This window comes from Dipodomys spectabilis, unplaced genomic scaffold, assembly GCF_019054845.1.
Source record: "Dipodomys spectabilis isolate Male_0828 unplaced genomic scaffold, ASM1905484v1 ptg000188l, whole genome shotgun sequence".
In the NCBI taxonomy this organism is placed as follows: domain Eukaryota; kingdom Metazoa; phylum Chordata; class Mammalia; order Rodentia; family Heteromyidae; genus Dipodomys; species Dipodomys spectabilis.
The window spans coordinates 516,025-533,843 of record NW_024870865.1 but is presented as its reverse complement, the minus strand read 5'-3'; the positions used below and the strand labels follow the sequence as shown (position 1 = coordinate 533,843).

General features: G+C 56.4%; 1 protein-coding gene across 1 annotated transcript in view; it reads right to left on the bottom strand.

The window, feature by feature from the left end:
- Camta1 (calmodulin binding transcription activator 1) overlaps positions 1–17,819 on the bottom strand; it is a 731,341-nt gene that overhangs the window by 434,064 nt on the left and 279,458 nt on the right.

The window sequence follows — 17,819 nt, the reverse complement described above, 5'->3', positions numbered from 1 at the left end:
TGGAGATGAGCGCCATCTTCCCAGGCCCAGAAAGCCAAACAACAGACCCCAGACCGCAAGCCCCAGTGAGCTGGGCCGAGCGGAGGCCTGTGGGCACTTCTGGGCCCCATGGATGACAATGGAGGTGCAGAAAATGAGCCACTGGCGGGTGGGAGGCTGCGGGCAACGGGGGGGCCTAGGGTGTCCCAGGTCCCACATCCCACCCCCAACAGGCTTGCTAAGCTCGGGAGCTGCAGTTCCACTCCCGGAGCGGGGCGGGGCGGGGGGGGGGGGGGGGGGGGGGGGGGGGGGGGGGGAAGGAGTGGTCTTTCTTCTGCCCAGAGACAAAAGACCAAGGTGCTCAAACATTCAACCCATCCCCAGTGGGGATCAGTCCTGTCCAGCCCATGAACCCCAATTTGCTGGAGACAGGTTGACCCCTGGGCTGGCCTAGGAGAGGATGGGCCTGGCAGTGGGGGAGGGGGGCAGGAAGGGGCTCCTCTCCCTCCTTGCTCTGCCTCTGCCTGGGCAGCTGGGGGGTGGGAGAGGGCGGAGAACCCCTGGACTGGAATGGGAGCCCCCAGCACAACCAACAAGGGTACCACGGACTCCACAGCCCCCTGAGCGGAGGACAACAGTGAGGCTGGGTGGAGAAGTGGATGAGCTGGCGGCCAGCCTTGGCGGCCAGGGAGGGTGGGGCGCTGTCCCCTGTGCTCTGCAGCGTCTTCGTGGAAAGAGGAGGCCACACCGCCCCGCAACACCCCACCCCACCCCACAGAGCACCTCTGCCCCTCTGTGGCCACGCCCAAGCCCCCCCCACAGATTGCCCAAGGAGGGAGGAGCTAGGACCTGGGGGCACACTGGACTCATCCTGTACCCCAGACTGGAACGGGACACGCCCAGAAAGCACCTGAGCCAGGGCAAGGCCACGCCCCCTGGAACAGGTGGACACCTGTGAGGGGGGCGGTCAGGAAGACAGATATGGAGCCAAAGCTGTCCTAGCAATCCTCATCAGGAAGCCATTGAGGAAAGCGGGGACAATGTGTGTGTGCGCGCTCGCACGCATGCGCGTGTGCACGCCCAGGAGAGACCCCAAGTCCTTCCTTCTCGCCCTATTGCTCTCTCCCATCGCAGGCAGGGTGCATTCAGCCCAGGCCCTGCCCAGGGCTGGGCTCCCCTGGACTTGACCTGGGCTCTGCAAGGAGGAGCCATGGTGACGCAGAGGATTCTGGGAGCGGACAGGGGAGGGAGGAGCCATGGCGACGCAGAGGATTCTGGGAGCGGACAGGGGAGGGAGGAGCCATGGTGACGCAGAGGATTCTGGGAGAGGTCAGGGGAGGGAGGAGCCATGGCGACGCAGAGGATTCTGGGAGAGGTCAGGGGAGGGAAAGGGCTCCGGCCCAGTGGCTGAGACACAGCTGCAGATAGAAAGCCCAGTTCTCTGCTAGCCAGGGAAATGGATATCCCAGGCGAGGCCTCAGAGGAAGAGTTTCTGCCTCTCTTAATTGAAAGATAACCTTCCTACTATCTCTTATCTCTCCTTCCTTCTAACAGGCTTCCTCCTCCTGAGGGATCTGAGGGCTAACTTCTTACAGCCTGGCCCTGAGGGAGGCCCCCCATAAGGAGAGCTGGACCCAGTGGCCTTCGGGCTCCCCACACAGGAAATGGGGCGGGATGATTGGCTTATGTATGGGCTGCTTCCAGAAGAAATACCAGCCAACCATAGCCTAAGGCGCTGAATAGAAGGCTGCTGTGGTTGAATACCTCAACTGATGATGGAGGGCTGAACGTGGTGGCACACATCTGTGATCCAGCTATGCAGGAGGAGGAGGAGCTGGGAGGATCCTGTTTTGAGGCCAGCCTGACATAAAGATAGCTGGCAAAAAAAACCATCTCACAAGACAAGTCGGGGCCAGAGTGTGTGTGTGGGGTTCATTAGCTCATGCCTGTAATCCCAGGAAATCTTGGGAGGCAGAGTGTAGGAGGATGGAGTTTCAAAGCCGGCTCAGGCAAAACAGTTGGTGAGACAAAAAGTTAGCCTGGCTTAGTGGAACACACCTATAATCCCAGCTTGGGGGGGGGGGGGAGGGGGAGGACGATTGAGCCCTGACCATGGGAAGAGTCTACCCAAAATAAATAAATAATACCAAAAGCACAAAGGTCTAAGAGTGTAGCTCAAGTGGTAAAGGCAGCATGAGGGGCCACTCCAACCCCAGAACAACACTCAATCAATCAATCAATCAATCAATAACTAAGTAAGTAAAAATAAGAAAAGATTCCGTTGAAGTATGAAGTAAGTGTTTCATAAACAGACACCATTATTCGTGGGCCCAACCACCAAGACGCTGGTAACACCTCTGTTCACAGAGACCGAGGCTGAGTTCAGGACTCTGGCTCAGGGTCACACAGCGCACCCACAGTGGAGCTAAGCTCCAGAGCACCAAGATGTCTCCTCCCAGCTCACGTTTCCCGGAAGGACCACCATCCCCCACCACCATGACGCCAAGATGGCTTCCTGCTCCAGCCAGGTGCACAGCCGTACCCTGATGGGGGTGCCCCTGGGAACCCTTGTGGATTCCCACAGCCTGCGCCCAGCTGTGGCCCAGCGGGCATTACTGGACACCCACCAAGCTGCCCGTCAGGAGGCTTGTTGGGAAGGCTGACCTGGGCATGGGGACCATACCCTGAGGACCAGGGTGGCAGGGAATCCCTCCCGTCTCCGCTCTGCTCCTTCTGCTGTGGAAATCCCAGTCTCTGAACAACCGAACACATTTCTCCACCGGCAGTCTCACTCTGGATTAGACCTATTCTTTATCCTTTCCGAACTTCCATAAATTCACCAAGTGAGTAGGCTGGAGTGCGCTGTAAGATGAAGGGGTGCTGGGGTCCCCGCTTTGCCCTAGGGAGCAGGGAGACGCAGAGTGGGAACAGCTGGGCAGGCTGCAGCTGCAACCTCGCCACCCCGTCCCATGTCCCATTCCTTTCCCTGGGGATGGCACAACCCTGGGCGGAGGCAGGTTCCAGCCCCGCCTTGGCAGCCCACAGCCGTGAGGCCGCTTGGGGCCCAGCCATCTGTGAGCACATGTGTAAACTGGTGTGCACAAGCCAGCCCCGTCCTCCGATTAGGAAGCACACTCACCATCTGTCTAGCTCGAGTGACAAATTGGTGTTCGGGGGAGACAGAGCTGAGCCGACTTCGATCCAGGCTGGCTGAGACTGCGTCAGAGGTCGGCAGACGGGGCTGATAAGCAGAGGCAAGTGGACCCGGCACTGTTCAATAATGCAAATAAATCCAGCAGTGTCTAACAATTATTCTGAGTGGAATGACCTCACAGCTACAGGTTCAGATGTCCATGTGCACAGCCTTTGGAAAAAGCCAAGAAGAATGCTAGGTGCAGTAGCACACGCCTGTCTTCCTAGCTACTCAGGAGGCTGGGAGCAGGAGGATCATGGTTGAAGTCTAGACTGGGCAAAAAACTGAGAGACCCCTCCCGCCCCCTTCCCAACTCACAGATGGTATGGTGGGGTGTGCCTGCCATCCTAGCTCCAGAGGAGGCCAAGATCAGGAGGACAGAGGTTTCTAGCCAGCCTGGGAACCAAAAGTTCCAAAGACTCAGTCTCAACAGAGGAAGCTGGGCATGCCATCCCAGCCTCGCTGGAGACGTGAAATGGGAGGGCTACGGTCCAGTGCCCGTAAGTTGAAAAGCAAAAGCCTTTATCTCAAGACAAGCAGAGCACAGACACGCTGGAGGTTCGGCTCCCCTGACAGAGCACCTGCCTAGGAAGTGAGACCCAGGTTCAAACCCCAGTGTAGGGGCTGGGAAGGTGGCTCAGTGGTAGAGCGCTTGCCTTGCATGCATGAGGCCCTGAGTTCGATTCCTTAGCACCACATAAGGAAAAAGCCGGAAGTGGCGCTGTGGCTCAAGTGGTAGAGAGCTAGCCTTGAGCTGAAGAGCTGAGGGACAGCGCCCAGGCCCAGAGTTCAGGTCCATGACCGGACCCAAAAAAAAAAAAAAAAAAAAAAAACCAGTGTATTCACAAACCACACCAAGAGTAAGTCTTCACCAAGTTTAACACAAACCAGTGCCAGGGAGGCCGTCTGGGAATCCAGTTGTCCACACCCATCCTTGCAGAGCAGGACTGACACCTGAGCCACGTCCCGCCCCCAGGGTCACGTGCCGAAGCCCTGCCCATCCCCCCCCCATGCAACTGTATTTAGAGATAGTGATTTTAGACTGTGATTAAGATCAAATGAGGTCATAATGGTGGGTCTAAATCTGAGAGCATTAGTGGCTGAGGAGGAGAAGGAAGAAGGGGAGAAGGACAAGGGAGAAGAGGAGAAGGAAAAAAAAGTGGAGGAGGAAGAAGGGAGAAAGGAAAAAGGAGGAAAAGAAGGAAGATGAGGAAGGAAAAGAAAAGAAGGAGGAAGGGAGGAAGAGAAAGTAGAGAAGGAAGAGGAAGATGAGAAGGAGAGGGAGGGGAGGAGGAATGAAAGAAGGAAGGAGGAGGAGAAGGTAGAAGAGGGAGGAGGAAGAAGGAGGAAGATGAAGAGGACAGTGAAGAGGAGGAGGAAATAGGAGAGGAAGAGGAGGAAGATGAGAAAGGAAGGAACAAGATTCACACACACACACACACACACACACACACACTCTCTTAGGAAAGCCCATGTTTGGATGCAGCAAGATGGCGGCCTATGCCAGCCAGCACATGCCCATCTCCAGGAACTGGCCACGCCGGCCCCGGGTGAAGCTTGGACCTCCAGCCTCAGAACTGGGAGAGCATAAATGGCGTTCAGGCACCCGGCGTGTGCGCTGCCAACAGCCGCCGACAGACAGGCTAGACCCGCAGTGAGCCTGCCAGCTAGATTCACCAGGGGGAGGGAAATTGTCTCCGTGCGGTGTGAGCGTGTGGCTTCTCCGATGACAACAGCACACACAGAACGATGTGATAGACCAGGTCTCCACAGCACCTGCGTCTGAATGGTCACACCTCCACGTGAGTGAATCAGTTCAAGAGTTGACAGTCATCTTCCAGCGGGCCCCGTACGCCATCAGCTCACCCTTACGGGAGGGGCACTCTTGTCCTGAGGTGCCCGCAGTCACTGGCTGTGGGTGGGGTGCAGAGTCACCAGGAATGACCCCCAGATGACCGGGATCCACCGATGATCCTGTCCATTCTTGAAAGGGTGAGGACCCTCTCGGGGAAAACACCAGGCCTCGGGAAGATTTTAGTAAGACTGGTCTTCCCAAGGCCTCTGCCTGCTAACTGGAGGGCAGACACCTGCAGCCTTCCACTCCTGGTTAGGCAGGAAAAGCCAGCCATTGCCCTCCTCCTCCTCCTCCTCCTCCTCCTCCTCCTCCTCCTCCTCCTCCTCCTCATCATCATCATCATCATCATCATCATCTCAGGGTCTAGACAGTTCTATGGCTCTTCTGCCTTCCAGACTGGCCACAGAGGTTGGTGGGAAGGTGGGGTCATCCCGAGGCCCTGCAGGACGGGCAGGCCTCCTGGAGGTGAGGCACTTACCCACATTTAATTGAGAAGCTATTTCCTGCAGAAGGCACCCCACAGGTTCAGAGAGACCCATTGTGACGGCTTCATCTTCCGTCATTTTTTTTTTTTAAAGAAAGAGACGAAAAGGTAACGGAGAGTCGGGTTGGTTCAACTTTAAGGTACATTTTTAATTAAAAGAAAAAGATCAGAGCTGTGATGCGGCATCATAAAGCAGATAATTTTACAGCTGGATGGCCTCCCTCTGATGTACTTGAAAACCGTTTTCAAGCGACATAAAGTTTAACATACCGGTACATCTGCCTACCCACCAGATTCTACATGGAATTTAAAATTTAATTATATTAGAGCTTTGTTACAGTGTGCATCGCAAGTCTGCTAACCAAGTGGAACTTTAACAAAATCTCTGCAGATAGCTTGACTTTTTTTTTTTCCCCTTGCCTTTTAAATTCGGTTTTGGAGAACTGAGCATAGCTTAACAAGCAGTAGATGGCTCTGTCTAAAGTGTTTACTGCCCAGGTAACAAACCGTGGGAGACCCAACTGTTTATCCTCCCGGGTGGAGCTCTGCAGGTGGGCTTTCCTCTTCCTCCTCACTGGGAAAGCGGGAAAGCAGCCAAAGAAGTGCAGGCCCCAGCCAGGGAACTAAGCCGGCCCTTCTGCAATCATAGCGAGCGAGACACAGCCGGAGGAAGAATGAGGTGAGTTACTTAACACCTTTGTCGATTTTATGAATGCATAAAAGTTCTACTTTCTCCCATGGGGAAAAAAAGTTGCCATACTCATCTTTTTATTACAGGCTGGCTAGTTTCTGCAATTAAAAAAGCCACCTTTGCCTGGCACCAGTGGCTCATGCCTATAATCCTGAGATAAGAGATCGAGGTTCAAAGCCAGCCCAGCAGGAAAGTCCACGGGAACCTTCTCTCCAATTAATCAACAAAAAGCCAGAAGTGGAGCTGTGGTTCACATGGTAGAATGCTACTTTTGAACAGAAAGCTAAGGGACAGCACCCAGGCCCTGAGTTCAAACTCCAAGACCAGAACAAACAACAACAACACACACACACATACACACACACACACACACACACATATTTTGCTTCAAATACTGGCCCTGGCACTACGAGCTGTCATATCTCTGTGCCTATTCCAGAAAACAAAATGTCAGTGGCACCTGACTCCTATCAGAGTGTCAGGAAACAATGGTCAGGAAGCACCAGAGCCAGTGGGTACTCCGTGAATGTGACTGGGCCCGTGATCTTCACTGCTGTGGCTGGTGGGTGTTTCGTTATCATTGTTTGAGGGGTGTTTTGGGGGGGTTGGTCATTGGTTGCAGTCTGCAAAGCCAGCAGCATCCTCCAGCTGGATCAGGTAAGAAGGCGGGAGCCACAGCCAGCGGCCGCGCATGGGGTGGGGAGGCAGGCTGGAAGCATGGCTGAGGAGGGAAGCCGGTCTTTCCATCTTTCCACTTGTCCATCCCTCTGTCCACCCGTCCACCCACTGATGTGTCTACTGAGCCCCAGCCGTGGAGACAGTGCACCCCATGGCAACATAGCGGATGACACAGAACTGTAACCCAGGGACCCAGTGACTCAGGTCTGTAAGGATGAGGCTCTTGGCAGAAGACGCAGCAGATAAATGCAGCACAGCACTAACGAGGTGCTTGGTGTGGAGGGGGCCCCTCCACCCAGTCAGAGCATCGCTCCAGAACTGGGAGGGGACGTGGGACAGGTCCCCAGGGGGAGGAGACGTGGGACAGGCCCCCAGGGGGAGGGGGAGGGGACATGGGACAGGCCCCCAGGGGGAGGGGGAGGAGAGAGGGACAGGCCCCCCAGGGGGAGGGGGAGGGGGGACAGGTCCCTAGGGGGAGGGGACATGGGACAGGCCCCCAGGGGGAGGGGGAGGGGACATGGGACAGACCCCCAGGGGGAGGGAGAGGAGGGAGGGACAGGCCCCCAGGGGGAGGGGGAGGGGACATGGGACAGGCCCCCGGGGGGAGGGGGAGGGGGGGACAGGCCCCCGGGGGAGGGGGAGGGAGGACAGGCCCCCTGGGGAGGGGACATGGGACAGGCCCCCGGGGGGAGGGGGAGGGGGGGAGGGACAGGCCCCCAGGGGAGGGGGAGGGGGGACAGGCCCCCGGGGGAGGGGGAGGAGGGAGGGACAGGCCCCTGGGGGAGGGGGAGGGGGGGAGGGACAGGCCCCCAGGGGAGGGGGAGGGGGGACAGGCCCCCGGGGGAGGGGGAGGAGGGAGGGACAGGCCCCTGGGGGAGGGGGAGGGGGGGAGGGACAGGCCCCCAGGGGAGGGGGAGGGGGGACAGGCCCCCGGGGAAGGGGGAGGAGGGAGGGACAGGCCCCCGGGGGAGGGGGAGGGGGGAGGGACAGGCCCCCGGGGGAGGGGGAGGGGGGAGAGACAGGCCCCTGGGGGAGCAGGAGGGGGGGACAGGCCCCCGGGGGAGCAGGAGGGGGGGACAGGCCCCCGGGGGAGGGGGAGGGGGGACAGGCCCCGGGGGAGGGGGAAGAGCCAGCCAGCAAAGTCTGGAATCACTGCCAGCCTGTCCCAGCCATTAAAGGCTTGGCTTTAGGCCCAGAATTTACCAGCACAGCAGGGCTGAAGACCTAGATGGACCTCGGGACCTGGGATGATAGCCGCGCACCACTGTGCCTAGCCTTTTCTGTTGAGATGAAGTCTTGTGAGCCAGCCAGGAACTCTGGCCCTCTCAGTGGCAGCCTCTTGCACGGCTGGAATGACAGGTGCAAGCACCATGTGTTGGTTGAGATGAACTTTTTGCAAGAGCTGGCCTCAACCCATGATCCTCCCAATCTCTGCCTCCTGGTTGGCCAGGATTACAGGTGTGAGCCTCCAGCACCAAGCAGGCCTTTCAAGCATGAGACCTAATACCCTCCTGAGCACAGCTGATGGGTTAACTCGTGTCTGCACACCACTCTAGATGGGCCTACGCCCCTTTGCACATTTCCCGTGTAGCTGTGGCTGTGCTTGGTTTAAGGAGTCATGTGTCAATTCTGAGTGGTCATGGTCTAACCTGCGCTTCCCCTTCTAGGCTCTGAGCTCCCCCCACAGGCAGCCAGGTGCCAGCTTGGCACAACGTTAAAATGTAATTACGCGCTGGATGGACGGTTACAGCATGAGCAAAGGAATGGACAAATGGGTGGCACTTTACACCGGCCCCTGGCCATTCGGTTCCAACTGACTGCCCCATCCCTGAGCTCCTGGTTAGTCCTAGAGAAATGAACACAGCTCTGACTGCAGAAACTAGGCTGACCCGCGAAGACGGGGAGATGGCCTGGAAAGTTGAGGCACTCTGGGCAAAAGCCAGACAAGAATGACAGATACCTGCAGTATCCCTGAGCAAGACCCCTGCTGGCGGGGGGTGGGGGTGGGGGTGGGGAGGGAGCAGGACTTCCTGTCTCCCATCTGAGAAACAGCTTCCCGCCCATCACCATGGAACACATGGGAAGCTCCCAGGCCCCGTGGACCTCTGCTTCACCCCTGCAGCCCAGGCACCCAGAAAACTTGAACAGTCTACTTCCCCTGGAAACCCACAGCTGCTGGCTGGCCACGTGGCTGGGCCCCAGGCTCCAGACCCCCCGAGAGCTGCACGTTCCGAGGAGCCAGAGGAGAATCTGACAGACAGACCGTGTGGGAACTCGAACGTGGGCTTTGTTATATTATGCGTTGGTTGGATCTGCAGCTATTTGGAGAAACAAAACTGGAAGAAGAAGAAGAAAAAAAATCCTTGCAATTCTAAGGATTATGCTGCTATTTTAATACAGCCCCAGATACTACATGATCAATACGGATCCTTGTATTTTTAATGTGACTCATTATTCAAAATATGTCCCTGCCCGATCAATGCAAAAGTTAACACTCATCAATATTTAAAGTTTTTTTTTTTACCAATTGACATCTTATCAGTCTCTCAGAGAAAGAGCTCTCAGCAGATCACAAAATCCATTATTTAATCTTTTGAGTTTGCAGAGTTCAGAATTAAACACTAGGCTGTATCATTAGCTGCCTGAACAGATGGTTGGCTGATCCAATTAGAGAGGTGTCAGAGGCATGGGCCACGAGAGCCGGGCCACGGGAGCTGGGCCACAGATACACAGTGGAAAATAGCTCAGCCCACTGAAAGCCTCCTTCCATGCCCGACGATCGCACAGGGGAAGGAGGTGCATCACAGCCTCTGCTGTGTGGCCTGGCCTCAGGCCGGAGCCCAGATGGCTCAGGATGGTGATACCAGAAGACTTACCTCCAAACCCTTCCATTCCCCACTCTGGTCCCGCCGCCATCTCAGCCCCGGGTCTGAGTGTGTGAGGGGGTGTGAGCGGTCAGGTCTGAGTGTGTAGGGGGTGTCAGCGGTCGGGTCCGAGTGTGTGGGGGGGTGTCAGCGGTCGGGTCTGAGTGTGTGTGGGGTGTCAGCGGTCAGGTCTGAGTGTGTGTGGGGTGTCAGCGGTCGGGTCTGAGTGTGTGTGGGTGTCAGCGGTCGGGTCTGAGTGTGTGTGGGTGTCAGCGGTCGGGTCTGAGTGTGTGTGGCGGGTGTCAGCAGTCAGGTCTGAGTGTGTGGGGGGTGTCAGCAGTCAGGTCTGAGTGTGTGTGGGGGTGTCAGCGGTCGGGTCTGAGTGTGTGTGTGGGTGTCAGCGGTCGGGTCTGAGTGTGTGGTGGGTGTCAGCGATCGGGTCTGAGTGTGTGTGGGGCTGTCAGTGGTCAGGTCTGAGTGTGTGTGTGGGTGTCAGCGGTCGGGTCTGAGTGTGTGTGTGTGTGTGTCAGCGGTCGGGTCTGAGTGTGTGTGGCGGGTGTCAGCAGTCAGGTATGAGTGTGTGGGGGGGTGTCAGCGGTCGGATCTGAGTGTGTGTGTGTGGTGTCAGCGGTCGGGTCTGAGTGTGTAGGGGGGTGTCAGCGGTCGGGTCTGAGTGAGTGTGGGGGTATCAGCGGTCAGGTCTGAGTGTGTGTGTGTGTGTCAGCGGTCGGGTCTGAGTGTGTGTGGGGGTGTCAGCGGTCGGGTCTGAGTGAGTGTGGGGGTGTCAGCGGTCGGGTCTGAGTGTGTGTGTGTGTGTCAGCGGTCGGGTCTGAGTGTGTGTCGCGGGTGTCAGCAGTCAGGTCTGAGTGTGTGTGTGTGTCAGCGGTCGGGTCTGAGTGTGTGGGGGGTGTCAGCGGTCAGGTCTGAGTGTGTGTGGTGTCAGCGGTCAGGTCTGAGTGTGTGTGGGGGTGTCAGCGGTCAGGTCTGAGTGTGTGTGGGGGTGTCAGCGGTCAGGTCTGAGTGTGTGTGTGTGTGTCAGCGGTCGGATCTGAGTGTGTGTGGCGGGTGTCAGCAGTCAGGTCTGAGTGAGTGTGGGGGTGTCAGCGGTCGGATCTGAGTGTGTGTGTGTGGTGTCAGCGGTCAGGTCTGAGTGTGTAGGGGGGTGTCAGCGGTCGGGTCTGAGTGTGTAGGGGGGTGTCAGCGGTCGGGTCTGAGTGAGTGTGTGTGGAGGTGTCAGCAGTCAGGTCTGAGTGTGTGGGGGGGTGTCAGCGGTCAGGACCGTGTGCATGGCTGGTTCAGGACCCTGAGCATGGTGGGGTCCGGACCGCGTGTGTGGCTGGGTGTCAGTGGTCAGGACCGTGTGTGTGGTGGACCGTGCGAGCACTGGCCGCGGAGGGCAGGCCGCGGAGGGCAGGTTGCGGGGTCTCCTCTCAGGAGGGAGGAGTGCGTGGAACTCAGGCCATCAGGCTCCAGGCCTGGAGCAGCACACACCACGTGCAGATGAAGACAGCGGCTTGCGGTGGAGCCACCCATCCAGGCCCAGCCTACCCGTGCTGAGGAGGACGAGGCCCCTGGCACGCCGCCTGAAGCCAGGACCATGGCTGCCTGGTGCCTCAGGCACACCCTGTTTCTAGCCAAGATGCACCCCAAAGTCTGGAGTGCAGCTTAGTGGTAGAGTGGGTGCTTTGCATAGATAAGGGCCCTGGCTTCAATCCCCAGTGCACTCCTCTACACACACCCACGTACACACACACCACACACACCCGCGTACACACACACACACCACACACACCCACGTACACACATACCACCACATGCGCACACACACACGCCACATGAGAACGTGGCGTTTGGAGACAGGGTCTCTCAGGCGATCCAGGAAAATGAGGTCCTCAAAGCGGTCCCCATCCTAAGGCCTGGCGCCGTTGCCCAGAGGAGATCTCAACACTAAGACAGACATCTTCGGGGGGAGGTGGGGCGATGCTGCAGGGAGAAGGCTGGCATCACCCGCCGAGGAACACCTGGGCCCCAGCAGGTGACAAGGGGCGTGGAGTGGATGCTCCCTTCACCTCCTTCTGGCCTCCAGAATGCTGAGACAGGAAATCACCATGATTTTAGCCACCCTGGGAAAATCGCAGGCACCAACCCTCCACAGGCTTCCTTCATAGCTGGGGTAGCAGACATGTGATCCCGCCCCCCCCCAGCCACTGGCTGAGATAAAGTCCCATGCACTTCTTCATGCCTGGCTGGTCTCGAACTTACAGCCTTCCATCTCTACCTCCAAAGTAGCTAGAACCACAGTCTTGAGCCACCACGCCCAGCTCTGGGTTTATGGTTTTATGACTCTGTAGCACCTGTGAGGATGCCCCACAGGGCCCTTCTGGAGTTGATAAATGACACACATAGCTCGTGTTCCTCTCCAGGCAAATCAGAGCCCGGGCCACCCGGGCTCTGCCTGCAGCACAGAAGTGCAGCTGGGCCTCCTGCAGGACAGCCCGCGCTGCCCAGCGCTGCTCAGCCCTGCTCGCGCCGCTCAGCTGCCCTGAGCCGGGCCTTCCGCAGACAGCCCTGACCCTCCACGCTCTCCTGCAGACACACTGACTTCCTCTGAAAAGCCACGGTAGGAACTGCGTAATACTGTAGCTCATCCATGAATCAAAAGGGTGGCTCCGAGACACCTTCTATCCCTGACAACAGCAGAGATGATGCAAACAATGGAAATAGCATCACCTAAAAACAGGCAACTAATTAAACCTGTCAGCACAGGGGGGCGGTGGAGAGGATGGGGGTGTGCACCCAGACTGCCCCAGAACCCCAGCTCTCTACAGGGGGTCTGTGGTGGCTGAAAGGGCAGCCAAGATTCCCCCAGCCATCCCCACCTTCCGGTGTTCCTGTCTCCCCGCGGAACGGGCATGGAATGTGTGTCTTGCTTCTCATCAGCAGGCGCCAGCAAAGGGGATGGGACGTCACCCTGAGATTGGTATCTCCATGACCGTGACTTCCGCTTTGCCAGTCGACAAAGCAAGCGACTGAGGACAACCTCCACCACAATCGGCGATGGACAGCGTCCTGCCAAGGGACAGTGAACAATCGGGGGCCGGGCCCTGCCTCCCTCCGCCCAACAGAGCCTTCCCGACAGAACACAGCCTGGCCACACCCTGGTTGAGAGACCCTGGAGCCAGCGCCCCAGCCAGACATGTGACACCCCTCAACCCCCTCCCCAAGCCACTGGCTGAGATAAAGTCCCATGCACTTTTTCATGCCTGGGCTGGTCTCGAACTTACAGCCTTCCATCTCTACCTCCAAAGTAGCTAGAACCACAGTCTTGAGCCACCACTCCCAGCCTGGCCTGGGCCTCCTGTTCACAGACACCATGAACCCCCAAGGGTAGGGTTGTGTTGTGTAACCACAAGGAGCTTGCAGGATCCGATTTGGATCCTCACCACCATTTGTGACCCAAGGAGTCATTGAGGATCTTTCTTCCCATGGAAAATAGCGATCCTAATCACTCAGGGGATAGAGGTACGGATTCAGTGAGACTACCACGGGGCAAGAAGATGCCAGGCTCTTTCATTCCGTTGTTAGCCAGGCTAACAGAGGGGTTAAGCGCCATCATCTCTGAGCATCCTTGGTAAGAAACTAAGGATGAAGTTAACCAGACATTCTTAAAAAAAAAAAATTCAGAATAGGCCACACCCGTACTCCTATATCCAACTTGCTCTCCCTGGGAGCCCCGGGCCCACAGGTTGCTAGTAAGCCCCCAACTAATGGCTGTATCTTTACTAGCACTGTTTGTGATGTTGAAGTCTCTGGGTCTCCAAAGGCAGGGGCACAGCAAGGTCTCTCCCCAGTCCCCTCTGCGTGGTGCCCACACATGACACCCCAAAACAGGCACCGGGTCATCTGACCACCACGGTGTACCTCGACAGCTCTCCTTGGGCACAGGTGTTCATGCACTGGAAAGCTTAGGGATGCAAATCAGCGCCCTGCGCTGGGAATGCCATGCTTCTCCGGGCTTCTGCTGGTTTCAGAGCGCCCACGGGCGGGCGGTGGAGAGCCCAGCCCTCCTGGTTTCCTCCCCTGGTCTCTGCAGCTCTGCACTGCTGCCTGCTCTCTTCTGCTGTCTTCCCCACACATCCTCACCAGGCTTGTCTGGGTTCTGAATGGGACCCCAGGGAGGTAGAAAGGTGGGGTGACAGCAGGATCGGGGCGGGGGGGGGGGCTGGTGAAGGATTAGAGGAAGCGCTGCCCCCAAAGAAGCATTTTAATGAAAGAGATCAAGTGCTAGCCAGGCTTCGGAGAAAACACAATGCATTTAAGCCTTTAATTTGTGAAATCCGAGCTGACCTCGGGCTCCTTTAAGAGACTGGGAAAGTCGAATAGTTCCTGTACCCCAAACCCCAGGCTGCCTGTGAAACCCACGGGAAACTGGGAAATATGGACCAGTTACCCCTTATCACGCACAAAGATAAAGTCTGTTCCTAACACACGACACGTACACAGAACTCAGCTGTGAAAGGACTCTCCTGTATACAAGCACCTCTCCATACCGACATGTGTGAATGACAAGCTTCACTCATTCCTCCTAAATTCAGCCCGGCTCTCCTGCTCAGTCACTGAAACTCAAGTGACATCTGTGCCACCGAAACATGGCCCACTCACCCACCCAGCGCAAGCATGTGCAAGCAAGCAAGCTAAGAGACAGGCAGTGCTGGCTAACTAGCACACCAGGACGGGCAGTGTGAGCTGTTTTTTTGTTGTTGTTTGGTCTTTTTGTGTCCACACTGGGACTTGAACTCAGGGCCTGGGCACTGTCCCTGAGCCTTTGTGCTCAAGGCTAGCTCTCTACCCCTTGAGCCACAGTGCCGCTTCCAGCTTTCTGTGGTTAATTGGAGATAAGAGTCTCACAGACTTTCCTGCCTGGGCTGGCTTTGAACTGTGATCCTCAGATCTCAGCCTCCTGAGTAACTAAGATTACAGGCATGAGCCACCACCAGTAACCAGTTAGACAGTTTATAACAATGAAAATCCTTCCCATGATGTATAAAAAGTCGTGAACATTTCTGACTCGCTCCCTGGGCCACCTTCTAGTTAAAAAAAAAGTCAAAAGCATCAAAGCCCAGACACATGGGATGGCCAGGATCTGAAATCGAATTCTTCCCCACCTCTCCTGGCAAGGCCGACGCTGGGCATCCTGGCTGACAATGACAACGCTCCCCCCTGGTCTCCCTTCCCGGAGGAGTCAGATGGCACTCTCTCCATCCCTCTAGAAACCCCAGCGCTGAGGCCCACAGTCTTCCCCCCAGTGGAGAGGGGGGAGCTGCAGCTGTGGGGGAAGCTCCACCAGGTGAAGCCATCTGCAGAATGTTCTGCGGGAGCCCAAGCAGGTGGGTGCTGAACTCCACCTCCCGGGGGATTTGCATTGGCCAGTGCTGTCACGGAGCGACCCCTCCCCCCCTGCCAGACTTGAGCCCAGGCAGACAGCTCGTGTCTGACTCCATTGATGGAGTTGGCAGAAAGGTTCACTCCCAGCCCTGTTTGGGTTGGCTTTGCTTTTCATCGTTGATGGTCCTGGGACTTGAACTCAGGGCTTGGTAGATGCTAAGCAGGTACGGTATCCCTTACCACACTTCGATTATTTTTCAAATAGGGTCTGGCTTTTTTTTTTTCCCCCAGACCATTCTGGATCACAACCCTTCTATCTGTGCTTTCTGACCTCTGGGGTGGCAGGTACATGCCACCATGCCCGGTGATTCGTTCAGACGGGAATCACAGGAACTTATTGTATAGACTGGCCTCCAACCACCATCCTCCCAATTTCAGCCTCTCAGGAGGCTGACTAAGATGACAGGTGTGAGCCACTCTGCCCAGCTGGCTGTGTTTCTTCATTGGAATGACATAAGTACATCATAGGACTATGAAATGGGTTTATAAAGAGGACAGATGTGTTCACTGCATGGTCATTCTAAATGAGAAAGTATGGGAAGGTTGACAAAGATGCCTTCTAGGAAAAAGATGGACTTAGCCACCAACAGAAGGCTCCATAGCGGAGTGTGCACTTATGGGCTTCTGTGAAAATTCTTAACCTATATGTCTATAACGATGGGGATTCTCTAATGATTCTTTTAAACTAGCTAATTAATGACGCAGCTCAGTTGGGTCAAGGTCGAGTACTGAGAGGTGTTTGTCAAGAGACGGTGGTTGTCGGGGAAGGTAGAAGACGAGGAGGCGGGAGGGGCCTCCAGAACAGCGACGGTTAGTTCTACGTGTTTGTTGGCTTGACTGGGACGCAGCGTGCCCAGATAGTTACATGCAATTCTGGGTTCTGTCTAGGGAAGATCGAGACTGAGGCTCACAGATGAGGTCTTCCCTCACGTCTATCAGCTGAAGGCCTGGCTAGAACAAAGATACTGACCGTCCCCAGGGAAAGCGGGATTCTCCCTGCCTGACCCGCTAGAGTAAGGACAGCCATCTTTTCCTGGCCTTTGGACTCTGGGCTAATCAGCTTTCATTCTGACGAATACCTGAAATAATCAACTTACAGAGAGAAAAGGCTGGTTTTGGCTCATGGTTTGGGAGGCTTCTGTCCGTGGTCTCAGTCCCTGTGGCTTTGGGGTCTCTGGTGAGGCAGGAAGCACACGGTGTAATGAAGTCTCTCACCTCATGGCCGGGAAGTGAAAGAAGAAGAGGGAGGGACCACATTCCCACAATCCCCTTTGAGGTCACGCCCCCAATGGCCCAAAGAACTCCTACTAGTCTCCACCCCCAAAGCTCATTCCCCTCCCCCCATAGCACCACTGGGACCAAGTCACTAACACGGAAGGCTCCTGGGGGATGTTTAAAGAACCTGGGCTTGTCTGGGTCTCGAGTCCCTGGACTTCTGATCTCTCCTTCTCAGAACCTTCCAGCCTTGGCAAAGTGGGACTCCAGGCTGCTGGATGCCCAGCTTGGCACTTGTGGGCTTCTGTGAGCCTATCGGTCAGTTTCTTGTAATGTTTCTTTCTGTATGTATGTGAGTGAGCGTGCGCATGTGCACACACACACAGACACACACACACACTCACCCCTCCTATCTCAAGGAAGCCTAGCAATATGGAGTTCGTTGTGGCCTGGGTCCCCACTGGACAGAATGCTGAGGAACTCTCCAGAATCCACGAAAGCTGGCTCTGAGAAGCGCCAGGCTGTCATGGCAGGAGGGGCCATAAGGAGCAAGATGGGCCCCGAAGAGTCAGACGCGAGGGCTGGAGATGAGTAAACAGAAAGGGTAACAGGGCCTCAAAGCCCAGGGGCACAGCTCCCCCGAGAAAGCCACTGAGACGGCAAGAGAGAGGGCCAAACGTCCTCCGCCACGCGACCGAATTCCCCCGGCACCCAGATTCAGCAAGCGCACACCGCTTTCTGTCTGCTACGGGTTGTTTTCTGTGCCAGTCCGGGGCTTGAACTCAGGGGATGGGCGCTCCAGGCTGGCACTCTACCTCTTGAGCCACAGTTCCACTTCTGGCTTTTTTGGTGGTTAATTGGCAATAAGAGTCTCATGGATTTGTCTGTCTGGGCTCTTTTCAAACTACGATCCTCGGATCTCGGCCTCCTAAGTACCTAAGGTCACAGGCATGAGCCACTGGCACCCAGCCTCTGTTACAGCTTCCAAGTCTAAAATAGATGGCTCGAGTGAGAGAATACCGTGAAAGGTTAATTATGAGAAAGTTAAAGGTTATTTTTGCATACTCACCTCCTGGACAAAAGCTGCTAGCTCATTACCATCTTGGAATATAAATTATTCCACAAAGCATTTAAAATTCCACAAACTCTTAAACTTTATTATGATGTCAAACATCATGAATAAATAAGCATGGCCCTGGCCTGTCCGGAGGAGAGCCCTGGCCTTCCTCTCTCTGAAATCCTCCCCGCTCTGACCTGGCCCACCTCCTTCTCCACCCCTCAGCTGGTCACCGACCCTTCTCCCAGGAAGCCCTTCCTGCTCCTCTGCCCAGACCCGTCCACTTAAACGGGCCACGGGCGAAGCCCACCCTACGCCCACCCAGGGCGGACAGCGTCAGGCCTCGGGCCTCTGAGCT